Here is an 11626-nt window from a genome sequence, read left to right on the forward strand (position 1 = left end):
CTCTCTCTCTCGTCTTGGATGTCAAGCCATCTGGACACAAAGAGATACCCCGCACCAGAAAACCCAAGAAAAGACGTCTTTTTCTTTTCTTTCTTGCAAGAATCAGGAGTTTCACGCTTTTCTTTCACCTTTGGCCACGGTTGATTCTAGAATCGCGCGATTTTTAACTCAGTCGAGTTACAACCGGTTTTATTCATTATAAGTACGTACGACTGCAGCCCAAGCAGTTAATTTAAGGTTAGAAGCGACCGGATCCTTCTAATTAATTCTCTGTGCACATTGTCTGATCAGAGACTTTCTTTTCATCACGAGCGACCATGCGTCGGACCAAGAAATTCTCTGCGCTTCATAGAAGCGACTCACGTGCTCCACAACGGTGAAACTCCAAAAATCTCGGAACATCATCTCATAATCTCGCATAGAGGCGAGATACTGAAGTAAGACTGGCATTTGGGCAAAACTAGTCTTAGGAATTAGTTTTATTGAAGTAGTGTGAATTTAAACTCAGGAACGGTTTAAATGTGTACACTGTAAACACGCAGCATGTTGATTGTTCTATTTTGTTTTAATCTCTCAATTGTTTAATAGATAGGCTTTGCATGCTCTCTCTCTATTCCTGGCTAACACTTTAATTTCATTATTTACACATTTTGACCTCATCAAGATTTCAGTGGATTCAGTACCCAGCTAGCATGTATATAGTGGACCACTGGTGGCTTTTGGACGGCAAGCCGTCGGTGGTATGCCAGCCGTGGTCCGAAGTCGGGCCGCTGCCTAGCACAAATCACAGCTCGGGGCGTGAGTGGCTTTTGGTTGTCGCCCCGCGATGGTGCGCGAGGATTCGAATCCACTATGCGCAAGATAGTGGCGGCTCGCCATCCTTGGACCGCTGAAGGACCGCTACCCATAGACGACAACGGACGTTAACGTTGGTGGAAGAACCAGCCACAACTTAATAGGACTAGGTAAGTACACCATCTTCTTATCTCTTCTAAAATTATCATATACAAAAACTATAGTAAACGTAATGCTAGCCTACACTTCAAAACTTCGTGAACTGTTGTGGTATGACGTTTCTGACAGCAAGACAGAGACAAACTCATTCATTAGGACTCGTTCAGAAAACGGGCATGATGGCTTACCATAGTTTGACATAATTAGCCAACGAAGGATAAATAAAGTAGCCTACATATCACCCTCGTATATGTACCTGGGGTGAAGTGTTTTTATTCACATATGAGAAAGGGGGGAAATTACTTTGGCTATCTGAAAGTGTACTCGCCTGTATTAAGACACCCTCTGCCCCTTGGCTGTGTCTAGAAATTCTGTCCACGAAACTTAATTACACTAAACTTCACCTCAATAATGGTAACCTCTACCTCAGTAACTCTCCTTTACCTCAGTAAGGCTAAACTTTACCTCATTATTGCTAACCTTTATGAAATAATACTTTTTTGCCTCAGTAACACTAACATTTACCTCAGTAATGCTAAGTGTTATCTTAATAATGCTAACCTTTATTTAATAACACTAATTTTTACCTCAGTAACACTAACCTTTACTCAATAACACCAACATTTACCTCAGTAACGCTAATCTCTAATTTATTAACACTAAACTTACTAATTCTTCGTTACCCTAACTGACAATCAGTTTTGCATGTAGATTGATGTAGCCTTTGCTAGGCAAACCTGTCCGACTTTTTAAAAATGAAGGCAACTTTATTGGTTAATAGATGACAGATGGGGTTTAACATTTGTCCTGTGACAAAAAAAAAGTTTCAGGTCAGCACAGCAACTTTCCTCGCCTTGGCTGTCCATGGTTGTTAGCCTAGCTATCATAGCTATCGCCCCGATATTGTTTTGTTTCTGGAGTTCATGTCTGCATCCACTGGTGTTTTGAGGCAGCTACTGCAACTGATGTGTAGACAACATCGGGGTTCCCGCGGGGTCTTAAAAACCCTTAAAACATTGAATTGAAGCGTTTGGAAACGATACAAATGCCAGCCAGTGTCAGTGTATTGCCAGCAGTGATTTGTTCTACAGGCTACTAGACGTGAATGAGTAAAATTATAAAGAAGGAAGAACAGGACTAGGCATGTAAACCTGTTCACTTTACCACAGAAATTTTAAGGAATAATAGGGCTGTGACTTTACTCACTCCTTACACCAACTCTTCTTCAATGTCGTGCACCGAAATATCACAGTATCACAGTATCAATATTTCAGGTAGGCCTTCTTCTACCGGCAGTTATGCAGTAAGCTGTAACCAAAACACGACATATGTATTTGACAGAATTTAAAATATACGCCACTCAACGTGATCCCAAATGCTGATTCACATATTTAATGTTTATGAACGTAGTAAAAAGAAATGTATAAAAAAACATTTTGTGAACCTAGGTGATGAGAGAGAGAGAGAGAGAGAGAGAGAGAGAGAGAGTATATGTGTGTGTGAGAGAGAGAGAGAATGTTGATGCAGCTTTGTAATAAGACAGATGGTGATATGTTGTCTCTTTTCCCTTTACAGGTCACCAAGAGTACAAGTCTGTAAGGTAATTTGGGGTAATTTAAGGTAATAGGCAACACTTGTGGCGCAATGTCTAGTTACTGGAGTAAGAGAAGAAGGATTGCTAAAGCTGTTGAATCAGACTTACTGAGTATAGGCCTAACTTCTTCAGCAGAGTGTGGGGGGGAAGGCGTGTCATATGAAGTGACTGAGGTCCAATTTACTCATGGGGACAGTGGAGTAGAACCCCTACCAGGACATAGTGCCCATTCAGGACAGAGCAGTGGTGGAGTGAGTGAGCAGGTCCATTCAGGACAGAGCAGTGGTGGAGTGAGTGAGCAGGTCCATTCAGGACAGAGCAGTGGTGGAGTGAGTGAGGATGAACAGTCCAGTGAACATGCACATGACAGTGATGGCAGCGAGGAAATCTGTTCTTCAGGCGAAGACACACGAAGTCACCTTGCTCAATGGGCAGTTAGGAGAAGGATAAACCATGCTGCTTTGGCAGATTTATTATCTTTTCTCTCTGGAAAATTGCATGGCTTGCCAAAAAATCCTAGAACGTTACTAAAAACAAAAACCACATATCATGTTAAAAATATTTCAGGCGGTAGCTACTATCATTTTGGCTTCGATCATGGCATTTCCTCTCATCTTGCTAACAAAAAAACTCCTTTGACTTGCCCGTCTTTAACAATCCAAGTGAACATAGATGGCCTGCCCCTCTATAAAAGCTCAAATGCACAGTTCTGGCCTATTTTAGGGCTCAATGAGTGTTTTGAGAATCGGGTACAGACAAACAGGGAGCCATTTGTTATCGGGATCTACTTTGGAAATCAGAAACCTACAACACTAGAGTTTCTAGATGAGTTTGTCAGTGACGCACGTGTTCTTGAGAGAGATGGCTTTTTTTTACCAGGGTGCTTCTATCGCTATAGCACTGTCAGCAGTGGTCTGTGACGCGCCTGCACGGGCATTTATCCGAAGGTCAAAGGGACACACTGGGTTCTACAGTTGTTACAAATGCCATCAAAAGGGAGTTATATACCAAGGAAGAATGACCTTTCCACAATCAGATGCACCACCTAGACTGGACAGCGAAACATTTGATGAGTTTAGTGATGAGCAGCATTTCACAGGATTTAGTCCATTCAATCTTTTGTCAGTTGGAATAGTCACACAGTTTCCTCATGACTATATGCATGTGGTGTGCTTAGGGGTAGTGCGGAAACTGTTATACTTCTGGATGACGAAGCCATTGCACACTCGAGTAGGTACAGCTGTCGTGCAGGAGGTGTCAACTACGCTTTTGGGTTATTGCTCATATTTCCCCATTGAATTCAACCGGAAGCCCCAAACTCTTACTGATTTTGAGAGGTGGAAAGCTACTGAGCTTCGCTCATTCCTGCTATACACAGGGCCAGCTTGCTTAAAGGGCAGAGTACCAGCAGCAATTTACAACAACTTCATGTTGCTGTCTGTGGCCATGACTATTTTACTTAGTGTATCTTTAGTGGGAGATTATGCTGACTATGCACACAGTCTACTCTTGGCATTTGTGAAACACTGCAACCAACTGTATGGTAGGGAGTACATTGGGTACAATATGCATGCCTTACTCCACCTCAGTGAGGAAACAAAGACATATGGAGCGTTAGACAACATATCCTGCTTCCCTTTCGAAAATTTCCTCGGCCAGCTAAAAACAACGATCCGGAAACCCAACAAGCCCCTAGAGCAGGTCATTCGTCGCTTGTCTGAAAAAAGGTTTAAGTCCAGCGAGTGTCTAAGTATCGAGTCAGGCCTGACAATGGAACATTACAGTGGCCCGTCACTAATGTGCAAGTCACAAGTAAGTCTCAAGTCCGAGTCAAGTCACAAGTCAAGGCACTTTTGACCAAGTCAAGTCCAAGTCCAAGTCCTACCCAAGCCAAGTCGAGTCCAAGTCCAAGTCTCATTTTTTTCCAAGTCCCTAACAAGTCACCATTTATTCTACAGGCAATCAACACATTTTTGATCACAAATGTATTACCTCTCCACACTGCAGTGTATGTCCTCCTTTGCCAGTCACCTTGGATAAAAATGTCTGCTAAATGTAATGTAATGTCAATGATTGATAGAGTCAGCACAAGTAACTACAGTACACCCATTCTTTTCCATTTTAAAATGTTTTAGAGCTTGTGCCCCAAGACAATCAAAGAATCTCAGAGGAGACAATGATTAGTTAGTTAACGTTAGTAAAGCATCCTAAATTTTCAGGGAGTTTAGTTTGAGTGAGTCAGTGTACATCTGAAGCTAAGGGTGTGAGAATGAGTGAAAGTATGACCATTTCCTTAAATTTTTATTGGAAAATTAGTGAGAAATTAAAACAAAATTCTAAACAAAACTAGTACTGGTACTGTGTAACAAAAATCATTTTCTTTTCATTTCATTCATGTCATTTTTCACATAAAAATGCTTTTCATGTGCATTTTAAGACATGAAACTCAAAGTCCAAGCTAACAGATGATCTGTGTACTTTTAGAATCAAAGAATGGTTTTCCTTCTGAAGTTAGGCACTGTCCCAACATACAACATGACATGCCTTTAACACAATACAACGTGACTTGAGTATGTTTGTGTGTGTGAGAGAGACCAACTAACTGACAAAAAATTCCGGAAATATCTGTTCTCCACTACTGAGAGAGGGATGTTGCATCCAATGACCAAATCTGTTAGTATTGAATTTGTGATGGCTTTTTGTTGTGGGTGGGTAGCATTGTACTGTGTATCTTTTGCAGTAAGGAATCCAGAAATGGACGGCTGCTCTGTCTCACTTGGGATGATGTTGTTCTTCAGATATTCTGCAAATCTAAACAAGAAAAAAAAAAATGTAAAATTAGTAGGCCTACTTGTTTTCTGTTTTTAATCATGTAGACATTAACATGTTTTTATCATTTTCAATATCAAAGTCTGAGTTCATTTAATCTGAACATATTTGTTTATACACAGTATAATGTTTAATACAAGCCAGCCAGGATGTTCCCAGTTTAGCTAGACCACAATGCATTCACTAAACACTCGCTAAAATACCGGTAGCCTCAGTAAACACAGAACGTTGTGACGATGTAGCCAGAATCAGAGTCCTCTAGGGCTCTGGCCAGAATGTGAGAATGAAGCCCTGGCAACATTCTAGAGAGCCGTATAATGAAGTAGAATAAACAGCTGTTGTGAATTTCAGAATGTTCAGCGGAATCCTCCAGATCCAAGTTGCGTGCTTTTGGCGAATTTGGTTTCTCGCCAGAGACTAATAAATGCACTGGTAAAGCCACGCTATGTAGAGGCATTGTGTGCCCTGTCATTTGGGTAAGACTGTGGGATAATGCTTCGCGTCGGAGTAGGCTACACTCCAATCTGTCGGGATGTACTGCGCTATAAAACGTCAGCTGAGCTTAGGGCTGTGCCGATAGACGATGCCATCGTCCATCGACGATGGTGGTCATCCATCACGATGGAGAGCCACCATTGTGATACCACGCCCCCTCCTGTCATAAACATGCATATACGGTATCATCTGGGCCTATTTAACCTAAAAACTTAGTTTTTTGTTAGTTTAGTTAGTTAGTTTTGTTTAATATATAAATATATTATATAACATATATATAAATACATTATATAAATCATTATAAAGTAATATCCTATTACCGCTTGTTCACGTAGGCTATGGTGCAGGGACGTGCTAGTGAACATAACGTGGTTACACAAATACAGTATGCTACTAATAATAAATTTCGACTTCATTTTTTAGCCTACACTATACTTTTAATGTAAAATTTGTCATGTTGTTCAAACAAATAGCCACTATTAACGACTTCAGTCGGGAAATATTGCACCTTATCAAACGGCAGTGAAGCGCAGACTTCGGCAGAAGTCAAATAACTTTAATCTGGTAAATAGGCCTACTTTCAGACTCAAAATGGTCCACTCTAAGCCATAATGTCAAACCAAATGGAAGAATGAAGGTGATTCTGATAAATGTAAAGACAGTAAAAAAAAAAAAAACAATATTAAATCATGATTTTAAAAGCTGGTGCAATAATTCAAACACTAATAAATTGGAAAAATTAGCGCGTTCAAGTGCGCACTAAAGGCCGAAACGCATCTTCAATTGATATGGTGTAAATAAACAATGAGTAATAGCTTAAGTGTAGTTTCTTCTCATAGTTTGAATACTAGTCTTTCATTGTTAGAGCTGATTAATATCTTGCCGTGATCAGTGAGTGCTCGGGGAGGTTCGTTTCCACCTGCGCTTTGCGCAGCTCATTTCTCCGAAGCCAGCTGTGCGCAAACGCAGTGTTGACTGCTCGGCAAACTCCAAACGCTCGGTCTGTACTGGCCCTCTGTTGCGCAAGCGAGTTGGTTATGGCCAGGTTCAAATTGTGCCCAAAACAACTTAACCATGGCCATTTCAATTGCCTGATGGCTGTGACAATATTCGCCCCGTTGTTATGCAGGCGATCTTTTTCTCCTCTATTTTCCATTCGGCAAGTGTCTCGCGCAATGCGTCTTCTAAATTGTCCGCTGAAAGTGTCTCTGGCATGAAACTCGTCTGCAGGCATTTGGACTGCATTGCCCACTCTCGGTCCACATAATGTACGGTAGCTGACATATAGGGCATCATGTTGCAGCTGGACCACATATCCGTTATCAAGGCCAAATATTCCACATCACCTAGCGCTTTTTTTTCCTTTACGTGCCAAAGCCTCGGATGAGTATCTAATACTTTTAATAATAATAATAATAATAATAATAATAATAATAATATATTTAATAACGTGGTATTAAAATCCCCCCCATCATCGTCCATCACGATGTTTGCACTGTAAACATCGTCGATGCCAATTAAGGGGACATCGCACAGCCCTAGCTGAGCTTACATTTTACATAGCCCAAATGGCCCATTATTCACATTGCCTACATGACACCAGAGAGAGGAAGAGAATAGAATTGAATGTCTCTGACACGTAATCCCAGCACTAATAACACACATCGCACAGCGTCCACGACTTGGTGCAGTACGAAGCAAACAGTTAAACACCTGGTTTAACTTGCATTGCTAGTCATCTCGTCTCAGTGGTTTAAATGCCTTTCATGACAAGCACTGACTTTCCCATTGCAAAGAGCGAACTTCTGTTTTACATACTTAGTTTGCAGCCTGGGTAACTGTTTATTTGATTCACGTTTTATCCTTTGCTGTCCGGTTCTTATCATAAGTCTGTGTCGTTCTGACCAGAGCCTTTATAACAATCTTGTAAACCAGGGGTGGCCAACCAGTTGGAGACCAAGAGCCACATTTTTTACTGTATTACCGCAAAGAGCCACATCATACACATGGGCACACGAACATCACCCATCCCTTCCTCTCTCTCTCTCTCTCTCTCTCACACACACACACACACACACACACACACACACACACACACACACACACACACACACCTCTGCTCAGCCAGATTAATAGTAAATGTCACACACCAACATATTTACTCCTACAGTACTAAGACCACAGGCTGAGGCCAGTCATTTTTAACAATGAACATTGTGTGCACTTACTATGCATGCTGCTTAGTGGGACTCATGGCATTACCAAAAAAAAGCCACACCATACACATGACCGCACATGAACATCGCCCCCCCCCTCTCTCTCTCTCACACACGCTCACGCACCTCTGCTCAGCCAGATTAATAGTAAATGTCACACGCCAACATGAGAGAAATTTACTCCTTCAGTCAGTACTAATACCACAGGCCAGTCATTTACAGCAATCAATATTGCGTGCACTTACTATGCATGTTGCTTAGTGGGACTTCTGATATTCCTTGCCTTGAACAATCCTCTTCAAATCTGGCTTGTATTCTGTCGTTGCCACTCGAAGCAGTTCTTTCACATGGGTTTCAGTCAGAACAGAACGATGCTTTGACTTCACGTGTTTCATGGTAGAGAACACAGACTCGCAGACTTATGTTGACCCAAACATTGACAGTATCTTAAGCGCAGCCCGTTTCACATTCGGGTATTTTTCCAATGGCACACTTTTCCAAAACTCAATGGTGCCTTCCCTCAAAACAGGTTTCAGTTGGTCTTCCTCACGAAGATCGATCATCTCCAACTCAGCCGCAGCCTCATCTGTGACAAGCAGGGCTTTCAAACAGTCCATCTCCGCATTGAATGGGTCGACGAGGAACGTAACCTGTGGCCTTTTCAGTTGTACAGTATATCACGGAACCGGGTTACAAAGCTTTCGTGCAGGTTTTCAATTAGTGTTGCATATCTGGCTCCTTGCTTATTCAGGGAGGCGGGAAGCTTTGAAATGAGCTAATGACGACTGACATATAAGGCAGAATGGCTTGCCATTACGTTCAACAAAAAAGTATAAACTCTCCCCACTCTGTTAAAAATGTCCTATGTTCGTCTTCATATTTTCGTTTTGCTGTGCATTTTTTCATTGCCATTTTGAGAGGCTACTTGACACAAGATACACCTTGCCCAAAAACTTAGCGATTATCTCACGCACATGCGCATTTGACATGACCTGAAAATACCGTAATATACCCAAGCAAAGCGAAGATGCATTTGACGAAAATACCATACTGAACTCAAGCAAAGCGCACACGCACATTAAAAAAACCCACAAACTTCGATATGAACGTAAGAGCCGCATGACACCGGGCAAAGAGCCGCATGCGGCTCGCGAGCCGCGGGTTGGCCACCCAAGTTGTAAACGTTCTCTGCTCTGACCAAATCACCACCTTCTGGCTATGCCTTCCCAATGTGTGTTAACTGGTAGCCTAGCCCACATAATCTAACACTAGACTGAACACAAAAGCAATCCAATAAAAAAATCTACTTCACTATTTTATATTCAGCAAAGCAAAACAAATCCTTGACAGCGTTAATACATTAACACATTCCACTTCTAGCCACCAACTAGCCTGTACAGATTCTTGCTAGCTGTAGCCTAGCTTTGTTACTTACTTGTCCTTATGCAGCCTCAGGTGATGAGCGAAGTTTGATGTGGTTGACTGGCTGTCCGAAATTGTGGCTCCACATGTTCTGCACGTAGCAATGCGTTTGCCATCTGTATTGGAGTATTCTTTAAATCCAAAGGAAATTGCGCGGGGAATCATGTTTTTATCCGTCCATTCATCATTCAGCGTCATCAATGTTCAGCGTCCTCATTGCCCATCACCATTTGATTTTTCATTTGAACCAGTTGAAGTGCTTGAGTGACACCTAGTGCTATAGTGGATTGAGCTGCCGTAGCCTAGGACAAGGAGCTACACCGCATTCAAATAATAACGAGTGTACTTGGATTCAAAATCGAGGGGGGGGGGGGAAGAATATTTATACCTGATACGCCAAGTCATTGCAAGCTAAAACTGTCAAGTCCAAGTCAAGTCTTGAGTCAACAGCGTGCAAGTCCGAGTCGAGTTGCAAGTCATTCCTCATCTAGGGATTTCAAGTCTCAAGTCATCAAAATGGTGACTTGAGTCTGACTCGAGTCCAAGTCACATGACTCGAGTCCACATGTCTGCCCTGTACCACCGCATCTTACTGCCATAAAACAATTTAAAAGAATGCATGTTCAGAGGGTCATCATTCAGGTCTCAACAAGTGACAGTTGTGTGGAGTTAGCGGGGGGAAGGATAGTGGTCATCGAAAACATCATAGTTGACAACAAGGCAGAAGTGCACATAGTGTTTAGGTCCTTCTCAAAGCTCTGCAACCTCTTTGACTACCCACTCGAGTCATCTGAAGTTGGCATCTACCATCTGTCTGCCCTGACACCTCAACTGCATCACACTCTAGCTGCACACATAGAGAGAAAATATGTCCTCCTTCCAGTTAAGGATGGCTTTGCTGGGCTACCGATGTTGCATCAGTAGGATTGCTGTTTTTTTATGTTGGTGTAAGTGTTCAAATCACAATTTTGTTCAGGTGATATATTCAGGTTTCCCATCTCATTTAGGAAATGCTGTAGCTGTAGGAATTGATTATTAAGATGCCTTGGCAAGCCCACTTAAGTGTAACTATTTCTTCTTTCCACAGAAATGTATGTAGTCGTTTCCTTCCCCGCAGAGGGCTTGTTTTTTGTGGTGCCTGTTTCATGGATCATAGAAGATAAATGTTACTGGCCTCCCTTTAAAACGCTGGACAAGGTAAAAAAGGCTGCCCTACAAAATGAAACCCCTGACCCCAATTGTTGGACACTTCATCCAGTTGAGGTGCTTAAAGTTAAAGGTAGGCTCGGTTGTATATTTAAATATCATAATGCAGCATTTTGATTTGGGAGAAAAGGAGACAATTCAACTATTTGAATTTTGCTTGTTTGCTATTGTTGTTTTTTTTTTTTTATATAGACACATACGAAAAGGCCCACAGCCACTACCTTAAAGCAAAAAGAGGAGAGAAGCTGGAGACAGATGAGGAGACCATGAAAAGAAAAAGAAAGTAAGATAATATTTGCATCATACTAGTCACTAATATATAAACGGAGGTAGATTGACTGAATTACATAGGCAGCATGTGATCTAGACAGGTTTGACACAATCTACCAAATAACTACTGAATTACTCACAAATATATCAAAATATGCATAAATACTAAGTCAACTCAATCAATACAACAATATTTAATTACTTTGGTCATTTATGCAAAGAAATGCTGGATTCGCTTAGATGAGGTAACAAACTTCTCAAAGTCAGGTGAAGCTGAATCATGGCATCTGAGTAAGTAACCAACATGCAGGAGCCTCCTGTTCGATGTTCTACATCGACCTACATTGCTTGGCAGACATGAGGTCATATCCTGAAACTAGAAATATCAACATAAGGGTTCTTCAAGGTGAACTAAGGAAGTGGACTATATAAACCAGACTACTTGTCATAATAAAAGTACATAGCCTTTTCTCAGGGGCGCAGATACGTTTTTTGAACTGGGGGGGACAAAGCTGCCAGCAAACCAATCCCAACCCCACCCCCAACATGTGTTGTGCGAGGAATATACTCTGATGCCCTTAAAACTGCCTTCTGAGCACTGTATCTACAGGCTACCACCGAAAGAAGGAGGCTACCAGAA

At 41.7% G+C, this 11626-nt stretch overlaps 1 long non-coding RNA gene across 1 annotated transcript; it reads left to right on the plus strand.

The window, feature by feature from the left end:
* Window positions 1–2464: 2464 nt before the first annotated feature.
* Window positions 2465–11419, plus strand: LOC132866738 (uncharacterized). The gene is made up of 3 exons (XR_009650618.1): window positions 2465–2554; window positions 10598–10789; window positions 10909–11419. It is a non-coding gene; the product is annotated as an uncharacterized LOC132866738 (long non-coding RNA).
* Window positions 11420–11626: the final 207 nt, after the last annotated feature.

This window comes from Neoarius graeffei, chromosome 18, assembly GCF_027579695.1.
Source record: "Neoarius graeffei isolate fNeoGra1 chromosome 18, fNeoGra1.pri, whole genome shotgun sequence".
NCBI lineage: Eukaryota > Metazoa > Chordata > Actinopteri > Siluriformes > Ariidae > Neoarius > Neoarius graeffei.